This window comes from Leopardus geoffroyi, chromosome B3 (genome assembly GCF_018350155.1).
Source record: "Leopardus geoffroyi isolate Oge1 chromosome B3, O.geoffroyi_Oge1_pat1.0, whole genome shotgun sequence".
Taxonomy (NCBI): domain Eukaryota; kingdom Metazoa; phylum Chordata; class Mammalia; order Carnivora; family Felidae; genus Leopardus; species Leopardus geoffroyi.
Genome location: NC_059337.1, coordinates 88802546 through 88820727, shown reverse-complemented (window position 1 = coordinate 88820727; position 18182 = coordinate 88802546). Strand labels below are relative to the sequence as shown.

Here is an 18182-nt window from a genome sequence, read left to right as displayed (position 1 = left end):
AATTTTTTTTTTTTTTTGAAAAAAAAAAAACGGCCCTTACTTTCGATGTTTTGTTACTGTTTGTTCTGGTCTCTATTATACTTATGTCTGATTTTCCTTTGTTATTTCCTTCCTCTGCTAAATTTTAGCTTTCTTCTTTTTCTAGTTCCTTGTGGTATAATGTTTATTTTGCAAATACAAGCATTTGTAGCATAAATTTCACTCTAACATGTGCTTTTGTTCTATCCCACAGGTCTTGGAATACTGGTTTTTCTTCTGTTTTGATACATATTTTGATTTGCTATTTCTTATTTGGCCCATTGCCAGTGCAGTAGTGTGTTTAATGTTTACATATTAAGTATTTAATATTTTATTGTAGATTTTCCAACTTCTATTGTTGATCTTTAGTTATGTACCATTGTAACTGGAAAATATAAGTGGTATGATTTTAGTCTTCCTAAATTTGTAATATTTGTTATGTCTCCTTTTATGTGATTTAACCAGGCGATTTGTCTGTGTACCTGAAGAAAATGTGTGTATTCTATTTTTCTTAGATGGGATATACACACACACACACACATATATATATATACACACACATATATATGTATATATGTCTTTTAGAACCATGTATTCTGAAGTATGGTTCAAGTAAAAAAATGTTCTTGTTAAAAGAAAATGACTTCGAGGGGCGCCTGGGTGGCTCAGTTGGTTAAGTGGTCGACTTCAGCTCAGGTCATGATCTCACAGTTTGTGGGCTTGAGCCCCACATCAGGCTCTGTGCTGACAGCTCGGAGCCTGGAGCCTGCTTCAGATTCTGTGCTTCCCTCTCTCTTTTCCTCCCCTGCTTGCACTCTCTCTCTCAAAAATAAAGATTAAAAACAAATATTCAATAACTTTGACAGTGATCATTTAAAATAAAGCATATCGGAGAGGAAGTTAGTGGGGAGACAGGTGAAATAGGTGAAGGGAATTGAGAGTACACTCATGAGTAATGATGTATAGGATTGTTCAATCACTTGTACACCTGAAACTAATAACACTATATATTCATTGTACTGGAATTAAAATAAAAAACTTAAAGAAGCGGGGCACCTGGGTGACTCAATCGGTTGAGCATACGGCTTCAGCTCAGGTCATGATCTTGCGGTTTGTGAGTTCGAGCCCCAGGTCTGGCTTGTGCTGACAGCTCAGAGCCTGGAGCCTGTTTAGGATTCTGTGTCTCCCACTCTCTCTGCTCCTCCCCCGTTCATGCTCGGTCTCTCTCTCTCAAAAATAAACAAACATTAAAAAAATTAGAAAGGCTAATGACAACTACTAACATTACTATGGTTGACCCTTGAACTTCCAGGGGCCAGGGGTGCCAACCCCTGTGCAGTTGAAAATCTACATTTAATAACTTCTGACTCCCCCAAAACTTAAATATTCATAGCCTACCATTACCAGTAATAGTCAATTAACCCACATTTTTATGTTATATTATTTTATTATATACAGTATTCTTAAAGCAAGCTAGAGAAACGATGTGAAGGACATTATAGGAGAAAATACATTAACAGTATTGTTAAAAAAAAATCCATGTGTAGGCAATATACCTTCTATTTCTATTTCTTGCTTCAACAGCCTGTGGATGCAACAGACCCAGGGACACCCCTCCTTCTAGCCTCCAGCTACTCTTCTACTTCCTTTCTAGTCACAACCCTAAGAACCATCTTCCAGCCAACCTCCACCTCTGGAACAATCCAGCACCACTTTTTGAGCTTAGCTTCTTATTGCTAATCAACGATGAGCTCCCAAATTAGTTAGAATTATTCCACCTAAATGGAGGCCATCAACAACCTGATCAACATGAATCTACAGGCCTCTTACACCTACCTTTCTGGGCTCTTATTTCAACTGCAATCATGCAGCTTTTAAGGGTATAGATCACTTCTTTTAGGACCTTCAGGGTATCAAGCATATCTAAGATGCAAAAATCAATGCTGTGGTCATACCCTCTTCCAAGATGTGCAGAGGCTATCCCAAAACCAGTGGGGCAAAACACTGGACATCATGGAAGCTGCCATGGTCCTGGAGAAGAACCTGAACCAGGCTCTTTTGATTTGCATACTCTAGGTTCTGCCCCTGCAGACCCCACCTCTGTGACTTCCTGGAGAACCACTTCCTTGGTGAGGTGAAACTTGTCAAGAAGGTACCTGACTAACCTCCCCAGGATAGTTGGTCCCCCAAGTGGGGCTGAACAAGTATCTCTTCTAACAGCACACCCTCAAGCACAGGTAGGAGCCTCTGGAGCCCAAAAGCAATTGTGGGGCTCTCCCTGGCATCCCCCTGGTTCCAGGGCTTCTTTCAGTATCTGCCTGCAGCTGCTAGACAACTTTTTTTTTTAAAGAACTATCCTGGACCCCCCTTCCCAAAGGGAAACAATAAAGCTTTTTGGTTGGGGGCAGGGGTGGGGCAGATATAGGTGAACCTGCCCAGTTCAAACCTGTATTCAGGAGTGCATGTGATTCGTTTACTAGTCTTTTTTCAATAAATACTTTTATACAATTCACTGTGCTATATATCCAGGTCTAGAACCTTTTACTAAAAATTACAGCCTAAGTATCACCCCATTTTGAGTATAACTTTATTATAACATTTACAGTGTTCTAGGTTCTGTGCTAAGAGTCACACAAGTGGTTAATTTGATCACAGCCACATTTTAAGGTAATCATAATTTTATAAATTAAGGTAATTGCCCTAATTCTAAAAGTAGGGAAATTATGACATCCTGCTAACGTTTTAAAAACATTTTGTAGAACTAGTGCGCTTATTGAAATCTACTCCAAACCTTCTGAACCAAAATCTCAGAAAATAAATTCAGTCAGCACCCCAACTGATTTTTCTGCTCTACAAAAATATGAGCACTGTTGCCCCTTTGTAATATAGCTTAATTTGCCTCATCTACCTATAACCAGTAACAGATTTATTTACATCCTTCATTTTCTCGGTCACTTATTTTGAATCATACTTAGGGGCATTAGAGCAAGGCTTATGCAGGATTAGCTTAGGGGGATTTTCTCAAGAAGGCCATGGGGGAGAAAATGAATTAGTTGACTGTTTCCACCTGAGGTACTTACAAGGTAGGGAAACAGTACTGCATTCCTCCTAGTACAGTTTTTTTTTTTAAGATTTATTTTGAGAGAGCACGCATAAGCTGAGAGAGAGGGAGACAGAGAGAGAGAGAGTCGAGTTGGATGCTTACCAACTGAGCCATCCAGGCACTCCTATAATGTTTTTTACCTCAGCTTCCAGAACAATTTCAAGTTTAGTTGGCTTCCCCCTAAATGCTTTAATTTTTTCTAGTTGCTTCTGCTGCCTATTTTATTTTCATCTTGAGACTTCTCACCAGCCTTTTCACTCATGCCTGAATTTATCAGGAGAGAAGTTGTTTCTTTTACAGATTTAGTAGTTCATGTTTCTGTCCAAGACATGTTCCTTCTGGAGGTCACCCACACCCACCTCATACCTCAATATTTGCTACACTGCCCACATACTGTAGAGGTAGAGTCTGTATACAAATGTCTGAAAGTGATTCTATTTTGTAATGCATATCATCTGAAAGGAGATGGCACACTTAGAACCTCTAGTTTACTTTGGGTGCTAAACAGATCAAATTCAGACTAATGCCCAATAAATCTCATGATAAAATTGAGGTACTGATTTCAGCTCATTTTGGAGGCTATTGCTGATTTGATTTCTACACTAGAACACAGCAGTCTATTTCAGCTCCTTAGGATTTCCTTTTTCTTGTAGAGTTAGGCATGTAATTTCCAAGGGCATAGTCCAAGCCTTGTGATACAGTGTGTCAACACTGACAGTTAACTCAAAAGTAATGGAGTCATTCACTCAATTCTGTGATACCTATCTTCTGAAATGCTCAACTGGGCCATATGGTTATTACCAAATATGTGCAGTATATGGCACTTGTGGTCACAAACTTTAGATCTCTCTCATCTTGATTCTTGATCAAGCAGGGCTTGGACCCACGAACCGTATGACCTGAGCCAAAGTCAGATGCTTAAACAACTGAGCCATGCAGGTGCCCCATTGATTCTTAATTTTGAGTTATCTCTAACTTGAATGAAAAATTTAGTGTAAGTAAAACCTTGGTTTGCAAGCATAATTCGTTCCAGAAACATGCTTGTAATCCAAAGCACTTGTATATCAAAGAGAATCTCAAGAACCATTCAGGTCACATACTATTCATATTGCAAGACACCACTCATTTATCAGGTGAGAATTTATTAGACATGTTTGCTCATCTTGCAAACACTCACTGAACAAGTTACTTACAATCCAAGGTTTTACTGTACTTTCCTTAGAATTATTTCTTGACTAATTTCTTTTCTGAGCCCCTGAATGAGTATAAAACTCCATTGTCCATTTCTTAGTAGTTGTGAGAGGTCTTCAAACTTGTAACTCAAATATTTTCCTAGAATATTACTAATCAATCACTTAGATTTTGCCTAAGATATAAAGAACACTTCCAATATGGAAGACATTTGTTTTATTCAACTATTTTTTGGCTGAGAAAAGTTTTCTTCCATTATGGTTTTTTAATTTTTTTAACATTTATTTATTTTTGAGAGATACAGAGACAGAGTATGAGTGGGGGAAGGGCAGAGAGAGAGGGAGACACAGAATCTGAATCAGGCTCCAGAGGCTCTGAGCTGTCAATGCTTGATATGGGCTCAGGTCATGATCTCATGGTCATGGGATCGAGGTGCACATTGGGCTTTGTGCTGAGCAGAGTCTGCTTTGGGATTCTCACTCTGTCCCTACCCCACTGGCTATCCTCAAAATAACCAACCTTAAAAAAAAAAAATAGAGTTCCAGCTCTAATGTTAAAAATTTAGAAGTGCTAGAATATAAGCATTACAATGTCAAAATAATTATCAAGTAATTGAAAATCTTGGACTTGGAAGCAAGTTTACTAGGCGTTCATTTAGTAATTTTGGATAAATAGAAGATTTACTATTTGTTCTCAGTATGTTAAAGTGTCTAAATTAAATGGCTTAATGGCCATTTAGTTTATCAAACAGAACAATTTGACTTTCATCAAGATCTCTAATTTATGATCTATTTTTGATAAGTATCTATTATAGAATAAATTACTTTATCAATCCAAGAAGAGGTAATTTACTATGTAGGTGAATTTTTAATTCCTGCTGAGAAAATCTAAGTAAAAAATGCCCTTACAAATATTGTCAGTCTTGATATATATAGTTATGAGCTTGGCAGTAAAACAAATTAGCAGAGTCTCTCAGTTCACATCTGCTAACAAGGAGTTTATAGTTCTCAATTTATTTTGCTTTCAAAAAGGAGTAACTTATGAGAGACTATATTTACATCCCTATAATTCTTACTTGTGATCATTTTCTCTGGCACTTAGAGTTATGTAGTAGAAAGTAGTTCAAGACACTCTTTAGAGCTAAAGACAAAACCAGATAGTCAATCCAGTATCCAAATAGTAATTTAAGCTCCTAGATTGGTACTATAATAAAACAAATATTCTGCATAATAGGAAAACCGGTGGTAATAAGGAGTTTAAGTTGACATTGCACAATGGTCTGTCCTTGGTAAGCTACGGCAGAGTTTTTGGAACTTTGCAAAAAACAAAAACACCTAGTTTTGTGAGACACTAATGGCAATGCTACAGAACAAAATACTATCACCATAGCATACTTTCCAGTAGTAAAATATTTAGGGAACACTATATGCTATCCCACACTCAGAATATTACGTTAGAGCTCTGAAAAGTACTACAATACTAATTAAAAAAAAAAAAAAACTTATTGAACTCCATATTTCCTAAACTCACCAATAGGAAGATACTTGTTTTGTCACATATTCAGTAATAACCTAAGGAAAGTTATTCCATGAAACATTCCTTAAGAATCTGTCCAAAGGTGCGTCTGGGTGGCTCAGTCGGTTGGGCATCCAACTTCAGCCTAAGTCATGATCTCACCATTTGTGAGTTTGACAGAGGGACCTAGCCAACCCAGTAAGATATAGTAAAAGGCAGCTATGGGGGGGGGGGGCGGACGATATACCCAGATCTATGCTTTTCTCACTCTCATCACCTATCTTTGGTCCCCTTGGCCAAACACAACCAAAGCTGGGGAGTAAGGGACCACATTAATTCTGTCTATAAAGTTTAGCCTCCTTGTGCACAGAGGATATAAAAAGGTAAATAATATATCTGGATGGGCAAATACCCAGCACAGTAATACTGTATCTGAGGTCTAATAGGTTTTCCTTCCAGGTATCATATTAGTTTCCCCCCCCCGCCACCAAAGATTATTTTGTTGAAACATTTGCCTATCAATATTTACTAAGCGTTTACTACAATAGGAAAACAAAGATCCTGAAGGAGCGGACAGCCACAAGTCATGAGAGAAAAGTAACTATGTGAACTGAAGTGCAATTTAATTAGGACTAAAACATAAGTATGACTCAATTCCTGTAAGTTTACAAGGGAGAAGAGTAACTCTGCTTAGGAAAACCAAAAGGCATTAGAGAGGAAGTGATATTTGAATGAAGTTATGAAGCATGAATAGAAGATTTTCTAGGCAGGGTGGCTGGCAAATCAGGGAATGTATTTCTAACAGAAGGGACAGCATGTACTAGGCAGGGGTGTGTGAAAAGGCAGGCATATTTTTTGCAGGGATTGGTAACAGATGTTTTTTTGTTTGTTTTGTTTTGAGAGACAGAACATGAGCAGGGGTGGGGCAGAGAAAGAGGGAGCAACAGAATCCAAACCAGGCTCCAGACAAGATCATGACCTCAACTGGACGTTCAACAAACTGGCCACCAAGCACCCCTTGTAAGAGGTTCTGAATTGTTTACTTTGCAGGGCATGCTATGGAGCTGTGGTAGGTGAAAATGCAAGCACTGTTTAGATACTTATAATTCTAGGACTCTGGAATTTGTTCTGTACTTTAATTGTTTTCAGTTGATTTTTTAAAAAAAGAAATTACAGATTAGTAGCTTTGTGGACTACAGATGGGGTAATATGGCTCTGATCCCCAACCCCAAGATGAAATTTACTTATTCCATCCTTCTGAGGCTGTGGGTTGCACTGATACCATAGAGAACAACTTTTATGTTTTCGTCTAAGATGATTGCAACATGATCGATTCAGTGCAAGTTTACATGTACTATCCGAAATTGTAGCTGTTCAAACAGTGTAAGAGAACCTGCTAGAAAAGAACAGCCCAAACAGTTCTATTAGTAGGCTCACTTTCTGATAAATATCACTGTAGTTGTGCTAGATAATAACTGGCAAGAGCAAACTATACAAATTTTGCCCTGTATGTTTCATAGGAGTCCTCAGTGCCAATTTTCATAGAAACTTAAATTAATCCTTTCTCCACTGCCTTGTCCAATTAACTGTTCTCCAGTTAACTTTAAAACAAAATAAGATTTCCAATAAGAGACTTTAGGGCACAACCTAACTTTGGGTGGCATTTACAAATTACTTCCCCTTCCGTGCCTGATTATGACCAGATCAAACCGTGAATGAACCATTCTGAATTACAGAATGTAATGAACCAAAGAAATAGAAATGTGCCTGTGGGGATAAAAGTTCATTCTCCTGAGTTCTTTCTAGATTTCTATCCTGTGTGATGTTTCTCAGATCAATGCTTAAAAGAAAATCTCAAAAATAGTAGCAAGTGTTTTATTTTGTCTGAAATATGTTTTTTCCTTAGGCCCCTATTCATTTCTATCTTGGCCACCAAATAGACTAACATGTTAGGGGACCAATATATAACACCTTTTGATAATATTCAAAAAAAATGTGTACCTGAGCACCCTTGACACCTAAAGCCTGTTTGCATTGTAGCTTTGTTTTCTTAGAAGAGATGATTTTTGCCTGAAATAGCCCTTCACCAATCCCCATTTCTGCCCCCTTCCCCCACATTAAGCTCTCACCCTCCCACACCATCCCTATCCTATATGCCTTTGTATTTACCTCATAGCAGTTAGCATATCAATACAACAATTATTTCTCCACCTTTTTCACTCCCTTCCTATACTGTGACTCTTTAATCTCAGGAATTATTTCTAATATACCTTTGTAACCCCAGAAAACAGTTAATGAGTATATGATAAATTGAAGGGACCTTTATCATAAATAGCAACCACTGAAATAATATGCAACTTATTTTTCTAGTCCTAATCATACTGCCAAATTCTTACCCCAAGAAATCAATCATGACTAGCACCACTGAATGAGAACTGGAGTATGAAGCTGAGTTGCTCTAAATCATAATATTTCAGTGATTAGAATAAACTTCACCTCAACCCCAAACTAGTTTGATGCTTATTAGACCCCAAAGTCTCCTCCAAATAGATTTTTAACCTGCCATCCATTTCAACTGTGGTTCTCATTTTCGCTGCCACATCTCTTTGATGTGGCAAGTACTTGAATCTTGTAAGTACTTGCACAGCCCTAAACTTAAAAGATCTTTATTTTTAAAAGTTACAACTTCCAGTTGGAAGTAAATTAACTATAGTAAAAAATGTCTGGACAAAATACAAAAAGGCAATTACCTAAAAATTCTGAGAAGTGGTAAGTACATTAGAAAAGATAACGTAAAGTGACTAGTAGTTTCTAGTAAATCCCCCCTCCTTTACTTATTACATATTGAATTGTGTCCCTCCAAAAAAATATGTCAGGGTCCTAACCCCTAGTACTTAAATGTGACTTTATTTGAATATAGTGTCCTTTCAGAGGTAATCAAGTTAAAATGAAGTCATGAGAGTGGACCTTAATCCAGTAAGACTGATATCCTTCTAAAACAAGAAAATTTGATCACGGAGACATGTGCACAGTAAGAATGCCATGTGAAGATCAGAATTATACTGCCACAACCAAGGAGCTTCCAGAATCTAGGAGAGAGGCCTAAAATAGATCCTACCCTAGTATGGAGGGAATATGGCATCTGGTTCTGCCAACACCCTGATCTCCATTCTATCCTTCAAAGCTGTGACACAAATTTCTGTTTAAATCACTTACTTTATGGTTATTTGTTATGGAAATTCTACAAACTAATATACCATCTTTTCTCTCTCAGCTTTGACCAAAGGATGGCCCCAGTTATGGAAGAATTCAGTGAGCACAGAGAGCAAAAATCTCAGGGAATTCCTTTCTGGAAAGAGAACAAGAAAAGCAGATCCTAGAAGCCAAAGAGTGTAGCAGGGGGGCAGCAGGAGGTGAAGGGAGGTAGGAATTCCTGTAGAGAGATGGAAATAGGAATTTTCTAATTCTGTGATCTAGCAAAAGTTCTCAGCTCACCCCTGATTCATGTGTTACATGCACAACAGAAACCCAGATCACAGCTAAGGTTAAAAGCTGAATAGTACAAAACACAATTTACTTGCTGAAATAAGCCCTGAGTGGCATGCACAGAATTTAGTCAAAACACAGAAGGCTTTGAAAGTTGAACTGACATTGGAAATCCTGCCCACAAAAAGCAATAAACCTATGCTGGCTATAGGTTGATTGCCTCAAAAATTTAAGATGGTTGGGCTGGGGAGGTAGAAATCAACATGATCTGGAGAACTAAAAAACTCATGATGTGACATTCAAAATATTACAATAAAAAGTTACCCAACACGTAACGACAAAAATTTCATCAACTCTCAGTGGAAAAGACCCTCAATTACAATCCCAAAATGACCTAGATGTTGAAATCATCAACCGAGTACTTTAAAGCAGCCTTAGTAACTGTGCTTGTGAAATGTTACCAGATACAGGAGTGAAAAGTAAAATAAATGTTACACATTTGCCTAATATTTTTATCCTAAGTTATTTAAAAGATTTTTTTTTGATGAAAACAAACAAACCTCACACTTTTTCTGGTGGGGTTTTTCAACGTTTATAGCTGTAATATGGCTGACCACTCTAAAATACAGGGAGAAGGATAGGGGTGACTGGCTCAGCTGGTTAAGCCCCTGACTCTTAGTTTCAACTCAGGTCATGATCTTGTAGTCATGGGATCAAGCCCCTCATCAGGCTCTGTGCTGGGCAGGGAGCCTGCTTGGAATTCTCTCTCTCTCCCTACCCCACTTGTGCATCCTCTCAAAATAAATTTAAAAAAATAAGTAAGTAAGATAGAGAAGGATAAAGGGGCCTATGCTACTATAAGATTCTATATTTCACTTAAATAAAATACTAACTCTATATAGACTCTAAAAGATTAGTTGTGTATATTTTATTTCCTAGCATAACTGGTTAAATATGTGAAGCAATAAAGCCAGAGGTTAAAATGCTACACTGAAAAATACTGGAATAACCAAAAGAAGGGGGGAAACTCACAATAGGAACATCAAAGAGAAGAAATGCTAAAATAATGCTTCTAAAGTCTAGCCATACCAATAACTACATTAAATAGAAAAGGTCTAAACATACCAATTACAAGACGTGTCTGGTTGGATTAAAAACATTATATCCATTCCACAAGAAATCCACTTCAAATATGACATAAATAGATTAAAAGTATAAGGAGAGAAAATTCAGCCCTAGATAAAAGCTGGGGTGATTATACTAATAAAAATAGAGTTCAAAATAAAAAAATAAAGAAGGACTTAATGAGAAAATAAGTCTATTCACAAAGACATAATTAGCTTAAATGTGTATTACCTAAAAAATAAGCTTCAAGATACATCTTTTAAAAATGGATAGCAGTGGTCGAATTAACTCACGACTATATGTGCAGAATCCAACAATGCTCTCTCAAAAAATACAGCAAAAACAACAAAAAGCAACAAGGATATAGGAGATTTTAGCAGTGTTATTCACTGACTTGACCCTACTGACATTTTATAGAATATTTCACCAAACAGCCAAATGCACGTTTTCAAGGACACATAAACATTCACCAACATAGATCATAAAAACAAGCCATAAAACAAATCTTAATAAATTTGAATAATTAATGTTCTAGGAAAGTGTGTTCTCTAACACCTGAATCAAAGAGGAAGTCTCAATTAAAAACCATTTTGAATTAAATGAAAATACAACATCCTAAAATTCAGGGGATATAGCCAAATCAGTGCTTAGAAGGATATTTATAGCATTAAATTTATGTATTAAAGAAAAAAAAGGTATCAAGTAGTTGTTCTACCTTAATCTGCCAAAGAAAAACCTTAATAAACCAGAAAAATAAAAGTACAAGGAAATAGGGGAAAAATAAAATTGAAAACAAAAAAGGGGGAAAAATGAAACCTAAAACTGATTCATGGGAAAGGAAATTGACATTCAGCCAAATCAATACAAAAAAAAAAAAAAAGGAAACAAAAATTACAAATATCAGGAATTAAAAAGGAATCATAACTATAGATTCTACAGTCATTCAAAGTATAGTAAAAGTAGACTAAGAAAATACTACAAATATACACCAAATTTGACAACTCAATAAAACATAAGCTCCTTGAAATACACAACTCCCCAAATTCAAGCCAACTAGATAACCTGAGTAGTATGTATATTGGAAACTATGAAACTGATGAAAGAAACCATAGGTCTAAATAAATACAGTGCCATCATCTTCATGAACTGGAACACTTGATACTTTTAAGTAGACTATATTCACCAAGTTGATTTCTACATTTAATAAAATCCTACAACAACAACGTTTAGATATTGACAAGTAAATTCAAAAATTTATATAGAAAAGCAAAAACACTAGAACAGTCGAAACCCCACAGAGAACAAAGGTGGAGAACACATACTAATTTAAAAACTTACTGAAAAGCTACAATGATCAATAGTGCTATATTGGCAAAAACATACATGGTTCAGTTTAATAGTCTAAAAATTCACCCACACAAAAATTGAAGAGAAGCACACAAGCAATTCAATGGGTGAATAACTTTCTCAAAAAATAAATAAGGTGAGAATAAATCTATATATGCAAAAACAAAAAAAACAGGAAAACACAAACAGGAAAAAAAACTTCAATCCACAACTCCAAGTACATGGTAAACCAAAGTTTAAAACCTGTAATTGTGAAACTTCCAAAAATTCTTTGTGATCTTGAGTTAGGTGAAGTATTCTTAGATACATTAAAATCGTGATTCCTTAAAAAAAAAAAAAAAAAAAAAAAAAGGATAAATTTAACTTCATCAAAACTGAAAGTTATGCTCTGTGTAAGACACTGTCAAGAGAATAATAGGAATAAGCCATGAAAGTGGGAGAAAATATTTGCAAGTCACATCTGACCATGGATCTAGAATTGAAGAACTTTCCAAACTCAGTAAGAAAAAAAAAAATGGGCAAAAAACTTGCAGATACTTCCACCTAAGAAGAAATACAGATGGCAAATAAGTACATAGAAAGAAGCTCAACATTAGTCATTAAATAAATGCAAATTAAAACAAGACTGGACTACACACCTACTAGAAAGATGAAATTAAAAAAAAAAAAAAGGTTAGTGTAATACAGAGCTACCAGAATATAGTTTCAGTGAAAACAAAGTGGTAATTTCACTTTAGAAAATGGTTTGTCAATTTCCTATAATGTTAAACATATATAACTTTATGACATGGTGATTACTCTTCCACATATTTACCCGAGAGAAATTAAAACAGTGGTCACATCAAAACCTGTATTCAGAAATGTATCAGAAAATTTTAAAACTTCATGTTTCCCTGATGCCTCAACATCCCCCAAAAAAGGTTGTGAGCATTCCACCCAGGCAAGCAGGTAACACCAGGATAAGACTTGTCCTTGCTGCCACAAGTTCCTCTTCTTGCCCTCCCCTGGCTATGACCTAGTGACAGTCAAGTGCACCAACGAATTCCCTCATACCTTTGCTGGGAACTCCACCCTGAGCCCCAGTAGAGGCATTTGTCCCTGGGTCCTCAACACTCTCAGTTTCCCACTTGCTTCGCTGAACCCATTCCCTAGAAGCTCCTCTGTACGGCCCCTCTATCCCCTCTTCTAGGACCTAGGAATAAAGTAAGCCCTTGATTTTCATATGCCAGGAGTTTAATTTCTGTGACCATGTTAGAATGACCCTTAAAGGCCCCATGAGGGGGCCTTACTGCCCCATTTACAACACAAGAAGTTTATTGCAACTTTCTTCAATCAGTCAAAACTGAAAACAACCCTGTTATCTTTCAGTTGGTGAATGAACACATCAACAATAAAAAGAAATGGACACAACAGCATAGATACATCTGAACTATATTGAGAGAAGCCCGAATCAAAAAGCCTTACACTATAGGCTACTCATTTACAAAACATTCTGGACAAGGTAAAACTGCACAGACAGAACAGATCATTATTGCCAGGGGTTGAGGCAGGAGGAAATGTTTAGTCAATAGGGGCGGCATGAAGAAATAATTTGGGGTAATAAGATTCTTCTGTATCCTGATGGTAGTAAAGACTGTCCCTTTGTTATAATTCTTATAACCGAATACCAAAAAGAATTAAGTCTATTGTGTATTAGTTTTTACAATAAGTTTTTAAAAGCATTTTAAAGTTTTCTGGAGTTTTCTATTGCTCTCAGAAGATGGGTAAAGTATGGAACTACTAGGATGCCAACAATTGGGCTCTCTAAATATTTATGACCTAATGAAAAGACAAATATATTAAGACCCATAAATAGGTTTTTCTTTATTAGGTTTTAACAGCAATTTTTTTTTTGTAGATTAATACTGTTCTTCCCTATCTTAACTCCATTTGGTAAGCCAGGTGGCAAATTCTAGAGCTGTAAACTCTTGGGCTCTTATCTAAAAGCATAATGTTACAAACAAAAAATACTATTGAGATATTGTGATATGTAAAAAATACATATTTGATCACTTATTTGACAGATATAGTTCTTAAATATGTATTTCATCACTCAGATGACAAAGGATAGTTCTCCTATATATTTGGTCTTTGTCCATAGTTCCTGGTTCACAGCTCCAATGACCATTGGAATTTCCTATGATAAGAGCATGAAGTTGTCTTTTGCTAGGTTACGGAGGTGACTTTCGAACCTCACCTAAAGGCAGAAACTGGTTGCCAGGAGGACCCACGATGTGATTAGGGGGTAGAACTTTTAGCCCTACCCCTAAGCCCAGAGAGAGATTAGACTTAGTCAATCATGATTATGTAAGGAATCCTCCATAAAACAGAAAAGGAGGTGGTTCAAAAGAGCTTCCAGAGGTTGGTGAACATACAGAGATGCTGGGAGAGTGGTATTCCTGGAAAGGGCATGGAAGCTCCACACCCTTTCCCCGTATCTTGCCCCATGTATCCCTTCATCTGGCTGTCGATCCATATCTTATTATGTCCCTTAATAAACGAGTAAAGGTAAGTAAGCATTTCAAGTTCTGTGAGCTGCTCTAGCAAATTAATAGAATCCAAGGAAGAGGAAGTTGGAACCTCCAATTTGCAGCCAGTTGGTCAAAAGCACACATAACAACTTGCAGCTTTTAACTTCTGAGGTAGGAGATAGAGGGAAGTCTTGTAAGACTGAGTCCTTAGCTTGTGGAATCTGATGCTAACTCCTGGTAGATAATTCAACTCAATTCTGATACTAACAGACTCCCAGCTGGTGTTTGAGAATTACTTTGTATTGAGGAGGAAAACCCTCCCTACCTTCAGGCTGGAATTGGAAGAAAAACTTATAGAAGTCCAGCTCTATTTCTGAATGAAAGTGTTTTCTGCTTATTCATTCAAAGCTCTAAAGAATTCCCAACTGCTTTCTCTTTTTTCCCCAATTAGTACTGTTTTAGCAAAAGCACTAAAAAGAAGAATGGTGAGTTTCATTTGCTCAAAAGATGAGTCCATTTTCACTCTCCTGTTCCCTTGACATGAAAAGGACAAAGTGGACAGATATGTAGACTTGTACAAAACAAATTCAAGCAGTCTTATTTTAAAAGTTAAAAGGAAGATAGCCACCATCAATTATTTAAGGTATCCAGCTGTTTGCCTTCAACTAACAGCTTGCAAAGTGTTTCCTACAATTAGTGTTTCCTATTGTGTATTATAGTTATCTTATTTGGATAAAAGTATCTTAAAAGTATCTCTATTGGGATGGCAAAAATAGAATAAATTGTGATTCTGGGTCTGGTGTTTCCTAGTTCTCCAGTATTTTGATATTGAGCTGAAGAGCCTTAAAATGTGATGAATGGATGTAAATAAGAGAATCATTTGCACAGTCTGAAAGTTGAAGTCAAAATGTGCACTCTATCACATAAAGATGGAAGGAAGTTAGAAAATACCTGTTTGTTTTGTTATCTGATCATACAGCAATAGGATACTGTACTATGCAGAACTCACATTTTGACTTGCCATAAAATTTCTCCCTAATGGCAATAGACCACATAGTTCAACGGAGAATAGGCTACATGGTCAATATTTATTAAAACTTACTTTCTCCATATCTATATACAGTGATAATGATGGATATATAAGATGAGGCCACTTGTACTCCAGTAAAACCCTGACGTGTGGCTATCAATGGAGTCAAACAACAAAAACAAAAACCCTTGGGTAAAATATAGGCCTCCATTAACACAAAGCTAATGAAATGCAAGATTTATCTAAATCCATCTGTTCTGGCTGCAGTTTGGCACCTCTGATGATTTTCTGTTGCAATTTAAGTATCAGAGGGATTTCAAGGAAGCAGGGATTCCAAGAATATGGTAGTTTAGGGGCCAGGCAGTAGGGGGTGAATTTCAGCCTGAGCCACAGAGAATGGGTCCAGAGACTACTAGGACCCTAACTTCTTTACCACTTTTGAGGAAGGGGATTGCTGAATGCCTGAGGTTTTCCCACAGGATTTCACCTTCCTGTCCATGTTCCCCCCAACCACCCCGCCCTCCACCACCATGTAACTTTAGCCTACCACCCACACCCTCTATCTGCCTTGTCTGAGGTCAGGAGCTGGGCAAAGGATTGGTGCCAGTTGCCAACTGTTTGTGATATTCAAGTTCACATTATTACTATGTTTTCTTATATTTGGAAGACTAAAGAAATGCAAGCTTTTTGAGACACAAATCTTGTAAGTACATAATGCCTAGAAGCTATTGTGGAGATCTTAAACTTCCATGTAAGAACGCCAAATTTTAATCTTCAGAGAACCTACCATGCTGTACTAAGCACTAGAGAGGAATTCAAAGTCTAGCAGAGAAGATCCTCAAATAATTACACACGTATCTTACTGAAATATAGTTGTGACAGTGCTAAAACACAGTGTGTAATGCTTGGTTTTCATCCCCTGTCACAATGTGGATCTTTCTCATATATAGTCAGTCTAAACCCATAAAGCACCTGCAGCTGGGGGAGGGGGGAGGGAATCCTATGGCTTCAGAGATTTTCCAACACCTGTCTTATAAAAGCATAAATGTCCCATGGGTTCAATCGTAGGTATTTGAACACTCCTTCAAGCCTCACTTTTATTTGAGAGCAGATTGCTGCTGTTGAGCAACTATAGCAGGCGATGAAAATACACTCTCTAGCTCTTATGGGCTCCTTCTAAGTTTATTCTTGGAAATGCCTCTCTGCCCCATATAAAATAAAAATGCAGTCTTCTGTTCCAAATAACCTCAGAAATACTGTATTACTCCAATCCTGTAAAGTCTACTATGATCTAGTTTGAGAGTTCATCTAACCCCTAGACTCAGAAGTAAAAAGCCCTTCTCCTAAAAGAAAAAAAAAAAAAGAAGAAGTCTGACAGCTGGGACTTCATTCGAGTTTCTGAACGTGTGCCTAAAGCACATGAGCCCTGGCACATCCACAGAATATCAATATAGCCATTAAATCCAAGAGCTAAAAATTCCACATAGCAACACAGAAAAGGAACCTTCCCAGAGAATATAAGCTCCACAAACACAGGGCTTTGCTAAATTGCTCCCTGAGTTTTGCAAATAAGGTTCTCTGAACTCCAGAACTTTTTTTTAAACACCATCAGTGACTATCTGAATTTCTTTCTTTTCCTTCAGGCATACCAACACATTGAGACAGTGTTACAGTCAACACATCTGTTCAACCAAGGGAAAAACAGCAATTCAGAAAGACATACCTAACCAAAGGAAACGGCATTTTTACGTAATTACCCATGGTTTTGTAATGGTGTAAGTTTTATGATATCCATCTTATAGATTTATATTGCTACATGAGATGTCATTTTGAATTATTGGTAGATTAATAAAACCACAATACCAGATTTAAGTGGAAGGTTTATGAAAAGTGTTTATGACAGGATCAGTCAGGCTTCAGGCAGGATTAAACTTAAACTTTACGGTTTGGGATTGAATTGCTTAATGAACCAATCAGCACTTTATTTTCTGCCTTCAGCCATACATTTTTTAAAATGATTCTCAACCATTAATCATCAGGTTAGACTCCCACAGGTACTAAATATAAACACGTGTGAAACCTAACCCCTCATGAAGGAAGAAAGATCTCAACTTTGTATCTCAAAGGGAAAAAAAGATGGGAGAAAAACATCAGCCTAACTCATTGAACATGTTTGTGTGATTAGAAGCATCATTTTTTCTATGATAAACTTTTAGGACCAAAAACTCAAATTTTGTCATGAGAATGTTCATATCCCCAAAGATAAAATTTGAGTTGCTAGTTGCTCTCTTTAAGGCAGATCAAAAGCAATTAGTAAGATATTCCCTAATCGGCATTTTTAGAAGTACATTGATGGTTTCTGGCAATTGAAGAGCCCAAATGGTAGAAAGGAAGAACACTTTTATTTCAAGTACTGGAAGACCTAGCAAAAGTTTTTAAAAGTACTTACCATACTAAGGAACTTATTAGCCTCCAGAATTCAGAATAGAGGGGGAGTAAGAATAGTTTTTCAACATCTTAAAGAATAATACATGGGGATGACAGAACTATGACATGACTTCTCATTATATGAATTTCAACAAACAATGGGATAAATATTCTAAAGTATGCTGAGGACTCCTTTTAAAGAAACATTTCACAGCAAAACCTTCCTATGTGAAAATGTTTAGCCTATTCCACAGTTGGCTAAACCATTCCTTAAATATTTCAAATGCTGCATGTAGAAAATCATAATTCTCAAAAATTAAAATGTTATAAATCTCAAATAAATATCTTGCAATTAATGGGATGTTTTATTTGTAGAGCATTTTAGTTTTATCAGTGGCTTCACTATACCCTATAGTTTTATTGTCACAAA

The 18182-nt window shown here is 36.7% G+C and overlaps 1 pseudogene; it reads left to right on the top strand.

Annotated features, from left to right (window-relative positions):
* Positions 1-1227: 1227 nt before the first annotated feature.
* Positions 1228-18182, top strand: part of LOC123583717 — a 31441-nt pseudogene continuing 14486 nt past the window's right edge.